This window comes from Nothobranchius furzeri, chromosome 6 (assembly GCF_043380555.1).
Source record: "Nothobranchius furzeri strain GRZ-AD chromosome 6, NfurGRZ-RIMD1, whole genome shotgun sequence".
In the NCBI taxonomy this organism is placed as follows: domain Eukaryota; kingdom Metazoa; phylum Chordata; class Actinopteri; order Cyprinodontiformes; family Nothobranchiidae; genus Nothobranchius; species Nothobranchius furzeri.
Genome location: NC_091746.1, coordinates 9,905,573 through 9,914,942, shown reverse-complemented (window position 1 = coordinate 9,914,942; position 9,370 = coordinate 9,905,573).

The window sequence follows — 9,370 nt, the reverse complement described above, 5'->3', positions numbered from 1 at the left end:
CTCTAATCAACAGCCCCTACAACCACAAAAAGGAATGGAGTCATTAGCACTTATGGTTTTTAAATGCCACCCAGAATTATGTTGCACAAAGCACAATTTCACATCATTCTGGGTTCATTTGTGTGAAAACAAGGTCCAATCAGGCAGAAACGTTACAGGAAGGTAGAATCTATTGAGTTGTAAGTGATCTGAACGTTTCATGATGATAGCTCTTTCCTAAGGGGGTCAAACCATGTCCCAAAGTTCACCGGATCTGGTGTCAATTTAAAGAAGCAGTCCAGTTACACCTTTGTGGGCTTATAACTTGGCTTCTGAATGTCCTAGAGAGATCAGGTTTGTTTTAGTGTACTCCAATCAACAGCCCCTACAACCACAAAAAGGAATGGAGTCATTAGCACTTATGGTTTTTAAATGGCACCCAGAATTATGTTGCACGAAACACAATTTTACATCATTCTGGGTTCATTTGTGTAAAAACAAGGTCCAATCAGGCTGAAACGTTACAAGAAGGTAGAATCTATTGAGTTGTAAGTGATCTGAACATTTCATGATGATCACACATTCCTATAGGGGGTCAAACCATGTCCCAAAGGTCACCAGGCCTGGTGTCACTTTAACGAAGTAGTCCAGGTATACATTTGTGGGCTTATAACTTGGCTTCTGAATGTCCTAGAGAGATCAGGTTTCTTTTAGTGTACTCCAATCAACAGCCCCTACAACCACAAAAAGGAATGGAGTCATTAGCACTTATGGTTTGTAAATGGCACCCGGAATTATGTTGCACGAAGCACAATTTCACATCATTCTGGGTCCATTTGTGTGAAAACAAGGTCCAATCAGGCTGAAACGTTACAGGAAGGTAGAATCTATTGAGTTGTAAGTGATCTGAACGTTTCATGATGATAGCACTTTCCTAAGGGGGTCAAACCATGTCCCAAACGTCACCGGATCTGGTGTCAATTTAAAGAAGTAGTCCAGTTACACATTTGTGGGCTTATAACTTGGCTTCTGAATGTCCTAGAGAGATCAGGTTTGTTTTAGTGTACTCCAATCAACAGCCCCTACAACCACAAAAAGGAATGGAGTCATTAGCACTTATGGTTTGTAAATGGCACCCAGAATTATGTTGCACGAAGCACAATTTCACATCATTCTGGGTCCATTTGTGTGAAAACTAGGTCCAATCAGGCTGAAACGTTACAGGAAGGTAGAATCTATTGAGTTGTAAGTGATCTGAACGTTTCATGATGATCACACATTCCTATAGGGGGTCAAACCATGTCTCAAAGGTCACCGGGCTTGGTGTCACTTTAAAGAAGTAGTCCAGTTACACCTTTGTGGGCTTATAACTTGGCTTCAGAATATCCTAGAGAGGTCAGGTTTGTTTTAGAGTACTCCAATTAACAGCCCCTACAACCACAAAAAGGAATGGAGCCATTAGCACTTATGGTTTTTAAATGGCACCCAGAATTATGTTGCACGAAGCACAATTTCACACCATTCTGGGTCCATTTGTGTGAAAACAAGGTCCAATCAGGCTGAAACGTTACAGGAAGGTAGAATCTATTGAGTTGTAAGTGATCTGAAGGTTTCATGATGATAGCACTTTCCTAAGGGGGTCAAACCATGTCCCAAAGGTCACCGGGCTTGGTGTCACTTTAAAGAAGTAGTCCAGTTACACCTTTGTGGGCTTATAACTTGGCTTCTGAATATCCTAGAGAGGTCAGGTTTGTTTTAGAGTACTCCAATTAATAGCCCCTACAACCACAAAAAGGAATGGAGCCATTAGCACTTATGGTTTTTAAATGGCACCCAAGATTTATGTTGCACGAAGCACAATTTCACATCATTCTGGGTCCATTTGTGTGAAAACAAGGTCCAATCAGGTTGAAACGTTACAGGAAGGTAGAATCTATTGAGTTGTAAGTGATCTGAAGGTTTCATGATGATAGCACTTTCCTAAGGGGGTCAAACCATGTCCCAAAGGTCACCGGATCTGGTGTCAATTTAAAGAAGTAGTCCAGTTACACATTTGTGGGCTTATAACTTGGCTTCTGAATGTCCTAGAGAGATCAGGTTTGTTTTAGTGTACTCCAATCAACAGCCCCTACAACCACAAAAAGGAATGGAGCCATTAGCACTTATGGTTTGTAAATGGCACCCAGAATTATGTTGCACGAAGCACAATTTCACATCATTCTGGGTTCATTTGTGTGAAAACAAGGTCCAATCAGGCTGAAACGTTACAAGAAGGTAGAATCTATTGAGTTGTAAGTGATCTGAACGTTTCATGATGATCACACATTCCTATAGGGGGTCAAACCATGTCCCAAAGGTCACCGGGCTTGGTGTCACTTTAAAGAAGTAGTCCAGTTACACCTTTGTGGGCTTATAACTTGGCTTCTGAATATCCTAGAGAGGTCAGGTTTGTTTTAGAGTACTCCAATTAACAGCCCCTACAACCATAAAAAGGAATGGAGCCATTAGCACTTATGGTTTTTAAATGGCACCCAGAATTATGTTGCACGAAGCACAATTTCACATCATTCTGGGTCCATTTGTGTGAAAACAAGGTCCAATCAGGCTGAAACGTTACAAGAAGGTAGAATATATTGAGTTGTAAGTGATCTGAACGTTACATGATGATCGCACATTCCTATAGGGGGTAAAACCATGTCCCAAAGGTCACCAGGCCTGGTGTCACTTTAAAGAAGTAGTCCAGTTACACATTTGTGGGCTTATAACTTGGCTTCTGCATGTCCTAGAGAGATCAGGTTTGTTTTAGTGTACTCTAATCAACAGCCCCTACAACCACAAAAAGGAATGGAGTCATTAGCACTTATGGTTTTTAAATGGCACCCAGAATTATGTTGCACGAAGCACAATTTCACATCATTCTGGGTTCATTTGTGTGAAAACAAGGTCCAATAAGGCAGAAACGTTACGAGAAGGTAGAATCTATTGAGTTGTAAGTGATCTCAACGTTTCATGATGATCTCAAATTCCTATAGGGGGTCAAACCATGTCCCAAAGGTCACCGGGCCTGGTGTCACTTTAAAGAAGTAGTCCAGTTACACCTTTGTGGGCTTATAACTTGGCTTCTCAATGTCCGAGAGAGATCAGGTTTTTTTTAATGTACTCCAATCAACAGCCCCTACAACCACAAAAAGGAATGGAGTCATTAGCACTTATGGTCTGTAAATGGCACCCAGAATTATGTTGCACGAAGCACAATTTCACATCTTTCTGGGTCCATTTGTGTGAAAACAAGGTCCAATCAAACTGAAACATTACAAGAAGGTAGAATCTATTGAGTTGTAAGTGATCTGAACGTTTCATGATGATCGCACATTCCTATAGGGGGTCACACCATGTCCCAAAGGTCACCAGGCCTGGTGTCAACTTTAAAGAAGTAGTCCAGTTACACATTTGTGGGCTTATAACTTGGCTTCTGAATGTCCTAGAGAGATCAGGTTTGTTTTAGTGTACTCCAATCAACAGCCCCTACAACCACAAAAAGGAATGGAGTCATTAGCACTTATGGTTTTTAAATGGCACCCAGAATTATGTTGCACGAAGCACAATTTCACATCATTCTGGGTTCATTTGTGTGAAAACAAGGTCCAATCAGGCTGAAACGTTACAGGAAGGTAGAATTTATTGAGTTGTAAGTGATCTGAACGTTTCATGATGATAGCACATTCCTATAGGGGGTCAAACCATGTCCCAAAGGTCACCGGATCTGGTGTCAATTTAAAGAAGTAGTCCAGTTACACCTTTGTGGGCTTATAACTTGGCTTCTGAATATCCTAGAGAGGTCAGGTTTGTTTTAGAGTACTCCAATTAACAGCCCCCATTACCACAAAAAGGAATGGAGTCATTAGCACTTATGGTTTTTAAATGGCACCCAGAAATATGTTGCACGAAGCACAATTTCACATCATTCTAGGTTCATTTGTGTGAAAACAAGGTCCAATCAGGCTGAAATGTTACAAGAGGGTAGAATCTTTTGAGTTGTAAGTGATCTGAACGTTTCATGATGATCACACATTCCTATAGGGGGTCAAACCATGTCCCAAAGGTCACCGGGCCTGGTGTCACTTTAAAGAAGTAGTCCAGTTACACCTTTGTGGGCTTATAACTTGGCTTCTGAATGTCCTAGAGAGATCAGGTTTGTTTTAATGTACTCCAATCAACAGCCCCTACAACCACAAAAAGGAATGGAGTCATTAGCACTTATGGTTTTTAAATGGCACCCAGAATTATGTTGCACGAAGCACAATTTCACATCATTCTGGGTCCATTTGTGTGAAAACAAGGTCCAATCAGGCTGAAACATTACAAGAAGGTAGAATCTATTGAGTTGTAAGTGATCTGAACGTTTCATGATGATCGCACATTCCTATAGGGGGTCAAACCATGTCCCAAAGGTCACCAGGCCTGGTGTCACTTTAAAGAAGTAGTCCAGTTACACATTTGTGGGCTTATCACTTGGCTTCTGAATGTCCTAGAGAGATCAGGGTTGTTTTAGTGTACTCCAATCAACAGCCCCTACAACCACAAAAAGGAATGGAGTCATTAGCACTTATGGTTTTTAAATGGCACGCAGAATTATGTTGCACGAAGCACAATTTCACATCATTCTGGGTTAATTTGTGCGAAAACAAGGTCCAATCAGGCTGAAACGTTAAAGGAAGGTAGAATCTATTGAGTTGTAAGTGTTCTGAACGTTTCTTGATGATAGCACTTTCCTAAGGGGGTCAAACCATGTCCCAAAGGTCACCGGGCCTGGTGTCACTTTAAAGAAGTAGTCCAGTTACACCTTTGTTGGCTTATAACTTGGCTTCTGAATGTCCTAGAGAGATCAGGTTTGTTTTAGTGTACTCCAATCAACAGCCCCTACAACCACAAAAAGGAATGGAGTCATTAGCACTTATGGTTTTTAAATGGCACACAGAATTATTTTGCACGAAGCACAATTTCACATCATTCTGGGTCCATTTGTGTGAAAACAAGGTCCAATCAGGCTGAAACGTTACAGGAAGGTAGACTCTATTGCGTTGTAAGTGATCTGAACGTTTCTTGATGATAGCACTTTCCTAAGGGGGTCAAACCATGTCCCAAAGGTCACCGGATCTGGTGTCAATTTAAAGAAGTAGTCCAGTTACACATTTGTGGGCTTATAACTTGGCTTCTGAATGTCCTAGAGAGATAAGGTTTGTTTTAGTGTACCCCAATCAACAGCCCCTACAACCACAAAAAGGAATGGAGTCATTAGCACTTATGGTTTTTAAATGGCACCCAGAATTATGTTGCACGAAGCACAATTTCACATCATTCTGGGTTCATTTGTGTGAAAACAAGGTCCAATCAGGCTGAAACGTTACAGGAAGGTAGAATCTATTGAGTTGTAAGTGACCCGAACGTTTCATGATGATAGCACTTTCCTAAGGGGGTCAAACCATGTCCCAAAGGTCACCGGATCTGGTGTCAATTTAAAGAAGTAGTCCAGGTACACCTTTGTGGGCTTATAACTTGGCTTCTGAATATCCTAGAGAGGTCAGGTTTGTTTTAGAGTACTCCAATTAACAGCCCCCATTACCACAAAAAGGAATGGAGTCATTAGCACTTATGGTTTTTAAATGGCAGCCAGAATTATGTTGCACGAAGCACAATTTCACATAATTCTGGGTTCATTTGTGTGAAAACAAGGTCCAATCAGGCTGAAACGTTACAAGAAGGTAGAATCTATTGAGTTGTAAGTTATCTGAACGTTTCATGATGATCGCACATTCCTATAGGGGGTCAAACCATGTCCCAAAGGTCACCGGGCCTGGTGTCACTTTAAAGAAGTAGTCAAGTTACACCTTTGTGGGATTCTAACTTGGCTTCTGAATGTCCTAGAGAGATCAGGTTTGTTTTAATGTACTCCAATCAACAGCCCCTACAACCACAAAAAGGAATGGAGTAATTAGCACTTATGGTTTGTAAATGGCACCCAGGATTATGATGCACGAAGCACAATTTCACATCATTCTGGGTCCATTTGTGTGAAAACAAGGTCCAATCAGGCTGAAACATTACAAGAAGGTAGAATCTATTGAGTTGTAAGTGATCTGAACGTTTCATAATGATCGAACATTCCTATAAGGGGTCAAACCATGTCCCAAAGGTCACCAGGCCTGGTGTCACTTTAAAGAAGTAGTCCATTTACACATTTGTGGGCTTATAACTTGGCTTCTGAATGTCCTAGAGAGATCAGGTTTGTTTTAGTGTACTCCAATCAACAGCCCCTACAACCACAAAAAGGAATGGAGTCAATAGCACTTATGGTTTTTAAATGGCACGCAGAATTATGTTGCACGAAGCACAATTTCACATCATTCTGGGTTCATTTGTGTGAAAACAAGGTCCAATAAGGCAGAAACGTTACGAGAAGGTAGAATCTATTGAGTTGTAAGTGATCTCAACGTTTCATGATGATCTCAAATTCCTATAGGGGGTCAAACCATGTCCCAAAGGTCACCGGGCCTGGTGTCACTTTAAAGAAGTAGTCCAGTTACACCTTTGTGGGCTTATAACTTAGCTTCTGAATGTCCGAGAGAGATCAGGTTTGTTTTAATGTACTCCAATCAACAGCCCCTACAACCACAAAAAGGAATGGAGTCATTAGCACTTATGGTTTGTAAATGGCACCCAGAATTATGTTGCACGAAGCACAATTTCACATCTTTCTGGGTCCATTTGTGTGAAAACAAGGTCCAATCAAACTGAAACATTACAAGAAGGTAGAATCTATTGAGTTGTAAGTGATCTGAACGTTTCATGATGATCGCACATTCCTATAGGGGGTCACACCATGTCCCAAAGGTCACCAGGCCTGGTGTCAACTTTAAAGAAGCAGTCCAGTTACACATTTGTGGGCTTATAACTTGGCTTCTGAATGTCCTAGAGAGATCAGGTTTGTTTTAGTGTACTCCAATCAACAGCCCCTACAACCACAAAAAGGAATGGAGTCATTAGCACTTATGGTTTTTAAATGGCACCCAGAATTATGTTGCACGAAGCACAATTTCACATCATTCTGGGTTCATTTGTGTGAAAACAAGGTCCAATCAGGCTGAAACGTTACAGGAAGGTAGAATTTATTGAGTTGTAAGTGATCTGAACGTTTCATGATGATAGCACATTCCTATAGGGGGTCAAACCATGTCCCAAAGGTCACCGGATCTGGTGTCAATTTAAAGAAGTAGTCCAGTTACACCTTTGTGGGCTTATAACTTGGCTTCTGAATATCCTAGAGAGGTCAGGTTTGTTTTAGAGTACTCCAATTAACAGCCCCCATTACCACAAAAAGGAATGGAGTCATTAGCACTTATGGTTTTTAAATGGCACCCAGAAATATGTTGCACGAAGCACAATTTCACATCATTCTAGGTTCATTTGTTTGAAAACAAGGTCCAATCAGGCTGAAATGTTACAAGAAGGTAGAATCTATTGAGTTGTAAGTGATCTGAACGTTTCATGATGATCACACATTCCTATAGGGGGTCAAACCATGTCCCAAAGGTCACCGGGCCTGGTGTCACTTTAAAGAAGTAGTCCAGTTACACCTTTGTGGGCTTATAACTTGGCTTCTGAATGTCCTAGAGAGATCAGGTTTGTTTTAATGTACTCCAATCAACAGCCCCTACAACCACAAAAAGGAATGGAGTCATTAGCACTTATGGTTTTTAAATCGCACCCAGAATTATGTTGCACGAAGCACAATTTCACATCATTCTGGGTCCATTTGTGTGAAAACAAGGTCCAATCAGGCTGAAACATTACAAGAAGGTAGAATCTATTGAGTTGTAAGTGATCTGAACATTTCATGATGATCGCACATTCCTATATGGGGTCAAACCATGTCCCAAAGGTCACCAGGCCTGGTGTCACTTTAAAGAAGTAGTCCAGTTACACATTTGTGGGCTTATCACTTGGCTTCTGAATGTCCTAGAGAGATCAGGGTTGTTTTAGTGTACTCCAATCAACAGCCCCTACAACCACAAAAAGGAATGGAGTCATTAGCACTTATGGTTTTTAAATGGCACGCAGAATTATGTTGCACGAAGCACAATTTCACATCATTCTGGGTTAATTTGTGTGAAAACAAGGTCCAATCAGGCTGAAACGTTAAAGGAAGGTAGAATCTATTGAGTTGTAAGTGTTCTGAACGTTTCTTGATGATAGCACTTTCCTAAGGGGGTCAAACCATGTCCCAAAGGTCACCGGGCCTGGTGTCACTTTAAAGAAGTAGTCCAGTTACACCTTTGTGGGCTTATAACTTGGCTTCTGCATGTCCTAGAGAGATCAGGTTTGTTTTAGTGTACTCTAATCAACAGCCCCTACAACCACAAAAAGGAATGGAGTCATTAGCACTTATGGTTTTTAAATGGCACCCAGAATTATGTTGCACGAAACACAATTTTACATCATTCTGGGTTCATTTGTGTAAAAACAAGGTCCAATCAGGCTGAAACGTTACAAGAAGGTAGAATCTATTGAGTTGTAAGTGATCTGAACGTTTCATGATGATCGCACATTCCTATAGGGGGTCAAACCATGTCCCAAAGGTCACCAGGCCTGGTGTCACTTTAACGAAGTAGTCCAGGTATACATTTGTGGGCTTATAACTTGGCTTCTGAATGTCCTAGAGAGATCAGGTTTGTTTTAGTGTACTCCAATCAACAGCCCCTACAACCACAAAAAGGAATGGAGTCATTAGCACTTATGGTTTGTAAATGGCACCCAGAATTATGTTGCACGAAGCACAATTTCACATCATTCTGGGTCCATTTGTGTGAAAACAAGGTCCAATCAGGCTGAAACGTTACAGGAAGGTAGAATCTATTGAGTTGTAAGTGATCTGAACGTTTCATGATGATAGCACTTTCCTAAGGGGGTCAAACCATGTCCCAAACGTCACCGGATCTGGTGTCAATTTAAAGAAGTAGTCCAGTTACACATTTGTGGGCTTATAACTTGGCTTCTGAATGTCCTAGAGAGATCAGGTTTGTTTTAGTGTACTCCAATCAACAGCCCCTACAACCACAAAAAGGAATGGAGTCATTAGCACTTATGGTTTGTAAATGGCACCCAGAATTATGTTGCAGGAAGCACAATTTCACATCATTCTGGGTCCATTTGTGTGAAAACAAGGTCCAATCAGGCTGAAACGTTACAGGAAGGTAGAATCTATTGAGTTGTAAGTGATCTGAACGTTTCATGATGATAGTTCCTAAGGGGGTCAAACCATGTCCCAAACGTCACCGGATCTGGTGTCAATTTAAAGAAGTAGTCCAGTTACACATTTGTGGGCTTATAACTT